Below are 12,313 nucleotides of genomic sequence, written 5' to 3'. Positions count from 1 at the left end.
CAATATTGAACCTTTTCACAATATTCTAATTTTCTGAGATACTGATTTTGGGGTTTTCATTAGTTGTCAGTTATAATCATCAAAATTAAAAGGAATGAACACTTAAAATATATCAGTCTTTGTGGAATCAATGTATACATTATACAAGTTTCACTTTCTGAATGGAATTACTGAAATAAATATTATACTAAATAAATGAGAGAGCTATACCAAAGTAGCCAAATTGTGGCCTGGTGATATCAGAGGAAAGGTCATGAGGTCAACAAAATCATAAAGTTTCTTCGTGGGAACTCAAAGGTAAACAGCAGAAGTTGTGTGTTTATAACTGAGGGGTCAGGACATATATTTATTTGAAAATTGAAAGTATATAAATCCAATAATGCAGACGTGCCATTTGACATAAAAAAAACTGTATACAATTATTTGGTTTGACGTAAGTTCAAGACAGTTACAAGGGTTTTAACCAGACTGTTGTACTGACTACACGGACTCGAACTCAGTGACCCATGTTTCCCTGTGTGTAGGTCACTAGAGGTAGAGAGTGGGAGAGAATGAGAATGACGATGGAGGCAGAGCGGCAAACAGTGATGGTGTGGGAGGGGGAAAGACAGAGAAAGACACTCAGAGACAGAGAGAGATTTTTACTGCAAACAGGCCTGGGGGATTTAATCACAGTAAAACACTGAACTCTTATTGGGGGTATCAAAACATTTTATGAGAGCAGCTGTGCCAAACTGTAGCACCACAACAGTGTCCCAGTCCAAGATAAATCAGCAGTAGTCCTCCAGATCACCTTATGTGCCTCATTTAAACCCTGACTACTGTGCAACTGGCAAGAAATATTTATTAGACATCACATGTAAAGAATAATTTACAGTTTAGGGCCTCATGGGTAAATACTTAAAGGGTCACTTCTCCCAAATTACAAAATAATATATTTCCTCGCTTTACTCAACTCAATTTCATTCATCAACCCCAAATATGTTTCAAAGGTGTTAACAATCTAAATAGCATATAACACCCTCTGTCCTTATACCCTCTAATGTGGTAAAGAAAAAATCCCTTTAATTGGGAAAATAAAGAGGCATACAGAAACATAAGCTGCTCATATAGAATAGACTGAAATTACATTAATAGTGAAATTAAAATATGAAAAAAATCAGGATGACAAATGTATCTGAAGAAAATGGATCCAGGACGATGTCGAGGAATTTCCAGGTGATGCCAAACATGGCTTCACTACGGAGACCTGGAACAAGTACAGACAAACACACAAGAGGTAAAACTCCACACAATATTCACACAGACAAGAGAAGAGACAAGAAAATCACAGATGCAAAGTGAGAGAGAAACAAGGGTTGAGGGTAAATTTCCTGGCGGACCAAGAACGAACCAACTCCAAATGTCTGGAATGAGGCACTGACAGCCACGAGAGAGAGAAGTCCGAGAAGCATCTTGCTTTGAAAATTTTTAATTAAAACCTCCAACAGCAACATGTCTTTCCAGAAACAATGTTATTACTGATCATCCACGGAGCTCACTGTGAACAATTTTCATTGGACTTTCTACCAAAGAAATAGGCCCTGTGAAAACTATTCACGATGTCTTCTGGAGATTATCTTTTGTGACACTTTCTGGAAAGTGATGTTGCTGTTGAATTTATTGCTGCATGTCATTTTTTAATGCTGTGAGCACCACAAATGTAATTATATTCTCCTCCACGGTATAGTGGAGCTAAAACATGGGCTTGTAAAACCAACAATATCATGGCTAAATACCACTTGAGTAAAGTGAGAAAATATGTTGTTTGGGTGAACTGACCCTTTCAATTGTAGTGTTACAAATGCTTGTGCCATTTGTGCAATGTTAAATTGGGTGGCATTACTTTCTAAAACTGTGGCCTCCCTTTAAAATTCTGTGATCATGACAAAACACATTTGTAATGGATAAATTAATATTTCCAACACTAATCAGAAGCTTCCAAACATGCAAGGATCCAGGGCCAGACTCAGATGGATAGATATGAAATGAGCAACAGATGGCTAGAATTGATGAGGAGAGGAAAACGACACTATCGAGTAGAGCCGGAGAGGCCATCATAATAAACCATTCATTTCACTAGTCAGAGGAGAGCACTCCTCGAAAACAAGAGCCAATATTTGTTCACAGAGAGATTTATCACAGATTACATACTTTCACACACACATACTCGCATGTACACTGCACAGACATTTAGGACCTCTCTTGATTGCATTAGTTTTCTAAAAAGATAAAATCAACTTGAACATTTGAGAGTTCTGGTTCATGGCTTTAAGTGCTCTTTATTTTGACTTTCATTTAAACTAAAATTTAAAGAGGCAGTGTCATCACCCTTCAAGCAGCAGGTTCAGGGTTCAAATCCCAGTCAGGACAAGCCTCCTGAAAGGGTCAAGCCTACCTCAAAAAAAAAAAAAAAAAGTGTCAAAAAATAACTGCGTAATGTGAAAGGTGACGGACCAAAGAATTAACAGCCCACTCTGCAGTTTCTTTCAGTTTTATGAATTGCAGTACATTGTTTTGGTTTCACAGCCTGCAAATTTACTGTTCTGGTTCAGTCTCAGCGCTCTGAACAGCATCGCTTCCAGCCACAGTAGGCAGCTATTTCAGCAAAAAATCTCTGATAAACCAACTGCATGTTACTTGTCCACCACCAAACGGCTGACAGACCCAGTTAGCAACTAGCTGATGAACACAGTGGAGCATTTAGCAGCTAAAGGGCAACATATTTCTCTTGGTGGAATTTGTGAAGATCAAAATGGAAACTAGAGGACATGGATTCTGGACTTAAATTTGCCAGGTCACAAGAAATAGGAGTTAAACTAAACTTACTCCATGCCTGCTGGATGTAGAAATAGCCAACTGTTTGCTAACATATTTCTTATATTAAGGTGATATGAGTAGCCTATTATAGAGGTAAGATTTCGCCAAATGTCCTCACATTGGCAGATTTCCTGCAGTAGGTCTTTTTCACAGCAGATAATTTGACTTATCAAAGCAGGGGAAAAAACAGGTGTTAACAGTTGCATTAACGATGACTGCTCAATTCAAGGGTGCCAGTGAGCCATCATGCACAATACCAGAATTTAGCCATTTCTTTTATTACATAAACTTCTTCTGAAAAAAGGGCCTATATCCTTTGATTATTGAAATGTAACTTTAAAGGCCCAAGAACACACATACCGGATTTCTACTGTATATGGTCCACTCATCGTCATACTCACTCATGTTTCAAGTGTAGGGAGTGATTCACTGAGCAAAGCTTGGTTCTCTGGAAGCTCACAGCTGAGACCATGAGGAGATCCGTTACCTAGCAACCACTGTGATTGTCTCATGCTCCAGGTGTAACTTCCATGAAGAAGATAGCCCCATGTGAACCAAGTGGGTGCTACGCTATTTGAAACCCTGTTATTCTTGTATTTCAAGAAAACAGTGAGGAACAAAAGGACGCTGAACACACATTGTGTTTGTGTACTTAAGGCACAAAAGAAAAAAGCAGCTGGTGAGCTTCAGGCTTTAAGAGAGAATATCTTGAGCTGGTATCACATTGACTCATCAATCAAGCTTCACTCTGTCTCTCCCTCCACATGTTCTGTGATCAATGTTACAATTAATCAAACACCACCACACAGCACTCTAATTAATCTTATTTCTTACTGTAAGTTTCAAGCCAGACATCTGGCAAAGCAACAGTCAATCATCTGCAGGTAGATTGACTTTGTAGAAAAACAGGGGCAACAATTTTATCAGCGTGTAATGATCAATATTTTATCTCAATACAGAGCTTAAAGTTTTTGTTAAACATCAGTACAATTGTACACACGTCAAAACACATTTACCAACGTATAAAAAAGAAATCAAGAAAACGTAACTTGTTCATTTAAACAGGAAAATGGACCCCAAGTAATCAATTTAATAAGCTCTCCTTCTCTCCCTCTGTACTCGTTACATTCAAAAGTATAAAAAAATAATAATAATTATAAATATATCTCTTAGTTTATGGATGGCCGGCCACTAAACCTGTTTGCTCGGGGGATCTGTAGTAAGTGCCACATTTTGCAAACGCAGGCATCTAAAGTAGTTAAGGCCCCTGAAATTTTGGTATTTCTCTGTAACCTTAAATACCCATGACTAAATGTGCAACAATCAAAGTTAAAGTGTCAGCCCTGCTGGCTGAATGTAGGAGACAGAGGTTTTGGACCCAAATGTAGACAAGGAGGTGGTACTGGTGAGTATTGTGTTTATTGCACAACAGTGAAACTTACAGTGCAGGTGAAAACAAAGTCAAAAAATCCAAACGAGTATTCCAGAAGAAATGGGGAGACATGAAACTAGACAGGAGACTATAGACTAACCTCAAAACACAGAGCCTTCTGCAGAAACAAACTTACATACAAACAATGAACAGGCAACCACTCAAAGACAGACAACCACTTAAATACACAGATGGGGGAGAAACTAATTACACACAGGTGACACTACTCAGACAATCAGAAACAAACAAAGGAAGTAAAACATGACAAGTGACACTAGGGCAGACTAACTACAAAGTAAAACAGGAAGTAAAGGTAACTGAAACACACAAGGGACAATGTCACAAAATGAAACACAGACAACATAAGTGACTTGCTGACCAAACCTACAGAAGCAAAGAACACAGAGACCGTGAAACAAGACTAGAGACACTAATGAACTCATAACAGGGAAACCTTACGAATAAGTAACACATACACATACTACAGAGAAGAGCAAACACAAGGGCAGGGAATGAACACAGAATCAAATACAAAAGACACCCAACCAACCCAAACCCATGACATAAAGTTTGAAAAAAGCATCCATGGGCAATTTTTATTGGAGTTTAACAGTCAAAAACTCAGCTTGTCTGTTTAGGTTTGATTAGATTTGATTGACAGCAATACAGCTAACGGCCCCTCATTCAAATGCTGCAACACCTTTTTCCAGGTTTTCCAACCCACTTCAAACCAGTGAGCAGGGCACAGAAAAAACAAATACAGAGATCTCTTGTGTGAAATAACCAAAACTGTAGAAAATTGTGTATCCATGTAGGACCCCATTACCCATAGTGAGAAGCTTATGAAGAAATCAGGTTTTCAGGGCCTTTAATATTGTTTCATCCCATGCCCTAGTTCTTTTTTTTTTGTTTTGTTTTTTTATGTAAATGCTCTGTATTTGTATAGCGCCTTTCTAGTCTTTTTGACCACTCAAGCTTTTACACTACATCTGCATTCACCATTTACACACATTCATACACTGGCGGAATAGCCACCAGAGGCAATTCGGGGTTCAGTATCTTGCCCAAGGATTCTTTGACGTGCAGCCTGGAGGAGCCGGGGATTGAACCGCCGACCTTCCGATTAACGGGCAACCTCCTGAGCCACAGCCTCCTGAGCCACAGCCGCCCAAAGCATGCTTTGAATGTAATTACAAGAAAGAAAATCTATATAATACTGCCAGTGACAGCAGACCTGATTGTGGCTGACTGCCTTGCATGCAGTGGTGTGACTACTCAAAGTGACAGTTCTATTCACTATTCACATCAGGATTGTTGTGATATATACTGGCTATACATGATGTGTTGAAATTGCTGCAGATAACAGACTATATATAAACTATGTATAAGTATATTTAGACTCTGCAGAACATAGAATACTCATGTTTAGTAACCTGTCTGCCTATGACATCTAGCATTTTATTATCCCCATAATGCAAAAAAGCACATTTTATTGCATCTAAATCTCTCTAACATTGTATATGTTTCTTAAATTGTGACCACTGCCATCTGTCTCATCCCAACAACAGTTATCCCATCCTCAGTTATACTTTGATACAATAAGTACAATAGTGTTTGATTCCCTGGAGGATTCTGCTTGAAATGGTTCCAGGTATACTTTGGTCAAGAGTCTGTTCAACATTTCAGTGAATTTGGTTCTAGACAGAACAACTATAGGCTCCCAGGAGAGAAAGGAAAGAGAGAGAGAAAGAGAGAGAGAGAGAGAGAAATTTGAAGTGTTACTAACTGAGGTTGAGGGCCAAGACCTGAGAAACAGTGCCATCTATTGATTCTTTTTTGTGTCTGCTGTAATGCTGCAGCGATGTGCGCTTGTGGGGTTTAACAGAGGCATTTCTTTCCCCCATTATAAAATCCATTTTTTGTCAGGGTGAGTGTAGTGTGTATTATTTTAATGGTATTTTTTAGTATTATTCATAGTTTATTTTATATTATTATGTCTGTGTTTTACCATTTGTTCTGCTATGATGCATTGTAAACCACATACAACTTCCCAACCTGTTGGAAATTTAAGTTGCATTGTCTTTTATGCAGGTAATATGGGTCTACTCTATGTATTACATAATAGCATGTGAAATAATAATATATCTAACTAAATATCAGTGGATCAGGGGGACAACTATATTATAGTGTCTAGTAAATCATTTATTTATATACTGCTTATAAATGCTAAATAGTGTTAAAGTGTTACATATTTTATTTGTTTATTTTTTATGTGCCTCTGTCACTATTTGTTCCTATATAAATTACATGTTTTGTGTAAATTTTATGTCATAATGAGCTAAAGGCATTTCTACCCTGGTGGACAATAAAGAAGTAACCAAGTCTGCAACACACTTGGCTTTTTAAATGATTCCAGTAATCTGACTGACCACAATTGACCCCAAATCAGATCTGGGTTTCTAAAATACTATTGGATTTTTTAAATTTATTCCATTTATTAAAGGATTATTTTAGATGGTCAGCTACTCACTTTAAAAAGCCACAGAAAATGTGTCATCAAAACTCACTCACATAAACAGTGACTGGACCTTGTAAATTGTCACTGTGACCATTCATTCATTCATTCATCAACAACTACTACTATCCACTGTATCCTAAGTTTTACAGGGAGCCTTTCAGTCCAACAGCTGTATGTTCATCATGCTCATATGGAAGCATGAACTTACAGACTGGCTCTGACATCACAGTGGTCTGTAGGAGTTTGTGACAAGATTAGATGAGAAAAGACTTATTCACCAGCACTGTGGTTGATATTCACAGTGAAAGACAACCGTCAATGCCCAACTGCTCACAATGCTAATTTCTGACACATCTCTGTGAATTTTATGCCAGATCTGTGGTGACATGCAGTGACCGGTGCAACCATGCATCATAGTTCACTTCGGGTAATTGTTGAATAGAAGGTGGTAATAGCACAGTTAATACTTGCAATAGAGTCATCAGCATGTAAAGACTCACTCCTATCCATACAGATAGTTAAATATACTGTTTATAGTTTATATTGCAGGTTTGTGAATCCTTTCTGAAACATATAGTCGCCATTGTATGAAAACCATGTGTCTTAATCTTAGCAATGAGACAACAATGTTTTTAGCTTTATCACGATGCATTTTTCACATAACCCAATGGGTTTTAAAAAGGTTGAGCTTAAGAAGCTTGAGAAGCAGGCAGATTTTGTCAACCCATTAAAGAACACGTAATTCTTTTATCTGGAAGAAAAACACAAATTACCAAATGGTTTTCACTGAACAGTGATGATATAAATCTTTGACACCACTTTCTAATAGGTTCTTATCTTAATTGAGGGTTTATTCATTTTAACAAATGGCTTTATTGATGGTTAATAAAGCATTTACTACTGCTTCATAAATGAGTTATAAGATATAATATGCACAACACATTTGCTTTGTCTTTTTTATTTATCACTAAGGTGGATTGTAAAAACACTTTATTAATGACTTATTACCATTTATTACTGCAGTCTTAATGGGTTATTATAAAGTGATTAATGGATTACCAACATTTGGAACTGCATTATTACTACATAGAAAGGATACACCAAGGGAATGCCAAGCAAAGGGATTTTTCTCAACCTGGCAACTTTTATTAATGGCTTATAACTGAGAAGCATTAATAAATGATTTGTTGACCAATAATAATTATTAACTACTAATAAACTCTATATAAAGGGTGCCTCATCAGAAAGTGGTACCAACATTTCTTCTTTTCACCTCCATGTTTGGCATTAAAGGACAAAATATCATGGGTTTAGCATCAAATATTTTAACCCCCTATCACCACTGCCATCTCCACCATGACTGAGCCCTATCCAAAAGCATTATGTCTTTTTATGATAGCACTAGATCAGTGTCAATATGTACAGTACTTATGCCTTTGATGGGTTGGTACATGCAGCCACAGGGCCAGTGATTTCACTTAGAAGGAGCAGGATGTCTTGGATGAGATCAGGCCCAAGCAATGCCTCGCTCTGACATGTGTCAGCCTCTATTAGTTTTGACTGTTCAATGCAATGACCTCTCCAGCTGTAATCTAGCAGTACCGGCTCTGACAGATTAACAGTGCTATTAATGTCTACATGTTGTTGTTTTTTTTTTTACCTCTGCAGAGGAATCGCAGAGTATGTTATTGATCAGAGATGTGTCATTCTGCCACTGAAACCACTCTATGAGGGAGGTGTGTTTCTTGTCAGGTCAAGGCCAAAAGGTGTAGATCTAGTGACACGTTAGAGCAATGTGGTGGTTTGAAGGTGTGGTATGATAGAATTTTGTGTGGGGAAAATTGACAGAAACATGTGCAATGCATGCCTTGATGTTATACTGCAGTTATTGCAAACTCACTGACTCAAATAAATTAATCTTTTTAAAATTCTTCTACTTTTTTGACCAGTTATTCAGCTCTCTCTTCTCTGGAGTCTGCTCATCACTCCATCCAGACTCGACTCTTCTCCATCCTGGTCTTTTCCCTGATGGTAGAGAGATTTTTTTCCTCTCCAGTTATTCACCACTTTCTTTTGGAGTCTGAAAACTCATCTCTTCAAGAAATACCTCATGTCATCCTCGCCTCACTGAATCATATCCCCTTTCTCCACACTCTACCATCATCCTCCTGTACACTCTAATTTGTTCTTCAAAAAAAATCCCTTCCCTTTTCTCCTCTGCTGTTATTTTTATTTGTATTCCCATTGCATCCGTCCCCTATGTATAGTATTGTGAGGTCGCCATAAGGGAAGTATGGCTCTGAATAATGATGGTAATGAAGGTGATATAGGATTTGGTGTTCATTATACTGATGCATCCCTTTAAAGTCTATTTTAACAAGTCAGCTAAAGAACCACAAGATGAGTACATGTTTGTTGAAATAAAAACAAAATATTTCAATGGTATTAATATATAAGCTGAAAAATATGTCACCCAATTTGAAGTGAGCAATGCAGCTGCAGTGAAAAGTAGGTGTAAGACCCCCATCTAGTGGTCAGGCATGAAAAGTGGTGATTAAGAGTACCACTACAATGTTACAATACTGAAATATCATACTAATTGTCTTTTTTACATTTTTTACTTTTGTCTCAAAATATTTGGTTATGTGTTTTGAAATCACGTTTCAAATCACAAATATGAAGAACAATCAGCTACAATCACAATTACTAAAAGAAATAAAATGTTTTATGGTCAATACAGTAAATCAATCTAAATATAATTTATATAAGTCTCTAACACAGCAATGTATGGAATATGGAATGGGTGATTGATACTTCCTAATCAAAACTTCTTCTTTAGTTCTAAGGCCAGACAAGGTAATGTAGCCTCTGCTCACTTATCGCATCATGCTAGCTGACCTGGCAGCAACATCGGCTACTCTACTTTTAACAGAATGTGAGAGAATTGGGTCATTGTGGGAAAAAATGGCCCCTCAGAGTCACTGCTGATGTAAAACCTGAAGTGACCTGCTATAACTCAATTTGTCTTGGTAGTGGAAGGAGTTCTAGGTTCATTTCAGAAGGTTTCTAACCAAGCTGTAGCCGGCCCACATCATCTGGCACCAATAACGCCCTTGTCTTTGATCATGCCCAGGCTTATGAATCCCTGCTGAGTGCATATATTTTTGCTGTGGGCAAACTACCTGGTAAATAATAAAGGCAGAAAATGTTTCCTGCCTGGCCATTCTCTTATTTCTTTTGGAGAACACTTTACTTTCCTATGGCACGAGGTCTACTTGGTGAAATTACAGTGGCAGTGTGTGACTCTCATTTGGATTATCCTTATAAAAGTTGCCATGGGGGTCATGGCTGAGGATGATTTTTTTTGTCTACTTTATATTTGTGGCACATTTTGTGCACTTTTCTTAAGAGAAATGCATGAAAGTGTGCTTCATGTTGTTATATACTATACCCACATTCAACAGTGATGATTTCATATTTCTAATCCAAACCAGTTTTTTATGACATTTGTCATACATATAAATTGTAGGTATCGTACAATCTGTTAATTACTTTTTCACCCTAACCTCTGATGAATCATAGATATTTCAGAGACAAAAATGTAGTCTAATAGAATTGGACCTTAATTTATATTGGACACTGCTAACTTTACAGTCAAACCTAAAAGGTTATTTTGCTCGGTTTAATTGCATTTCTTGCTTTGATGATTTGGATATATTTGTTTTTCTCTTCTCATCTACACAGTTATAAAACAAAATTTGGATTTTTGGTAGTTGTAAATTCTGCTAATTGGCTTTTGTCCTGTGAGTTTCTCTGCGCCCCTCTGAGACTTTATTATAGTGAAGGGGTTTCCATGCCCCTGTGATTCTGGTAACTCTGTTGTCAGAGGCAACACTTTCTTGTAGGGTCTCCCAAGGCAAATTGGTCCCAGGTGAGATACTACCAGAATGGAAAAAAGCAACCAGGCAAAGGTGGGAGGGTTCTGCTTGGGGACTCCATAGTTGTGCTTAGAGACAAAAAAAACTTGTAATGACTGGGAGAATAGCCTGATCTGAACATGGGTTATTTTATTATAGGTCATTTAAAAATATGGTTCTTTAAAATTATGTACCAGAACACCAAAAGGCTACATTTATATTGCACTTTTGCACATTTATATTGCACTTTTGCACATTTATATTGCACACTCACAAAAATGGCTGCAAGCTACCACGCGGGGTTCTGGCCGACCATCCCGAGCAATTTCAGCATGCTGCACATTTTGACGCATCGACAGTATGGATTTGTGCATTTTATATCAAATAATTTGGAGACTCAAAATTCCTTCTCTCTCTCTGAGAGAAAGGGGGGTGGGGGGGTGAGATATCAACTCTCAACAGACGGCTGAAGAGACCCCAAAGGAAGAGGTGAAAGGTTTGCTTTCCTTAAGTGCTGTTTCTGGGCAGTTTGATCATAAAACTTGCTACCTCTGGTGCAGCAGCCAGATAAGGCTCGGTGCCTGACTGTTAAAATGACAAAGAAACACTAACCAGAGATTAGCTTCCTCCTGAACAGCCTATCATAACTCTTTTGGAAAGAGGGCAGGAAACCCTAAACTGATAATTAATTTTGCAGTGTTTTAATTTTCAGCGAGGTCACCTGACATTGCCTCATTTTATGATAAATAAATGTCATCCTATACTCGATTAAATTTCCAGCTCGAATTTAAAGTTAAATCCATAAATTCCCCAGATCCTGAGCAGAAGATTGTTAAAAGGAATAATCAAAGCTATCTTCATGTAAACAGAGCTCCCCCAAGTGGACAAAATAAGTATTACATGCTATCGTTCTGAAATGTCGTTTAATGTATAAATGTCACTGTGTATTTACCTGTTCATAATCTGATGCCATTCGTGTATCTTGCTTATACTCTCTAAGTAAGAACGTGTAACAACCAATATTATCCAGAAAGCTAGTTAAGTTCCTCTCATCTGATGTGATTCCTAGGAAATGCTAACCTTAAGACTAATGACAGTTTTTTTCCTTTTTATCAAATGCTTAAAACTAAGAACGGTATACCCGTTTGACAATTAAGGTTTGATTGTGGGAAGATATTTGATTACAATACGCGCAAATAGATTTTTGAATAGACATATTAAAAGTTTAAAGAAAAGACGGTCTCTCAGTAAACTGGAAACATGCCCTCAGGGGAACAAAGGACAGCCCCTCTGGGAACCACGCCCCAACAAACAAAAGCTGCGACACACGCTGTCTTGGGTTCTCTTCTCTTGTTCTCTTCAACTGCACGTCGGCAAGCGCCCAGCGTGCCATGTCTCCCGGCAACGCCCTAAGAAGTTCGACCCGGTGCAGCGAAGGCCCTTTGTTCCTTCCAAGCCACATACGCGAAGAGCCACGACCTCGGCTTTTTCCCTCGTTTCCAGCAACTTATTTGTTTTCTTTTCTTTTCTTTTGTTTGTGAAAAGTTATCAGACCATTAAGTTACACTAGTTTAATTCAAGAACGAC

The 12,313-nt window shown here is 37.9% G+C and overlaps 1 long non-coding RNA gene across 1 annotated transcript; it reads right to left on the bottom strand.

The window, feature by feature from the left end:
- Positions 1–634: 634 nt before the first annotated feature.
- On the bottom strand, positions 635–3,796 carry LOC123969179. Its single transcript, XR_006824657.1, has 2 exons — positions 3,261–3,796; positions 635–1,249 (listed from the first exon to the last, which is right to left on the bottom strand). It is a non-coding gene; the product is annotated as an uncharacterized LOC123969179 (long non-coding RNA).
- Positions 3,797–12,313: the final 8,517 nt, after the last annotated feature.

This window comes from Micropterus dolomieu, linkage group LG04, assembly GCF_021292245.1.
Source record: "Micropterus dolomieu isolate WLL.071019.BEF.003 ecotype Adirondacks linkage group LG04, ASM2129224v1, whole genome shotgun sequence".
Classification (NCBI taxonomy): domain Eukaryota; kingdom Metazoa; phylum Chordata; class Actinopteri; order Centrarchiformes; family Centrarchidae; genus Micropterus; species Micropterus dolomieu.
Note: the sequence above shows the minus strand (reverse complement) of the source record. Positions and strands in the feature narration are given on the sequence as shown.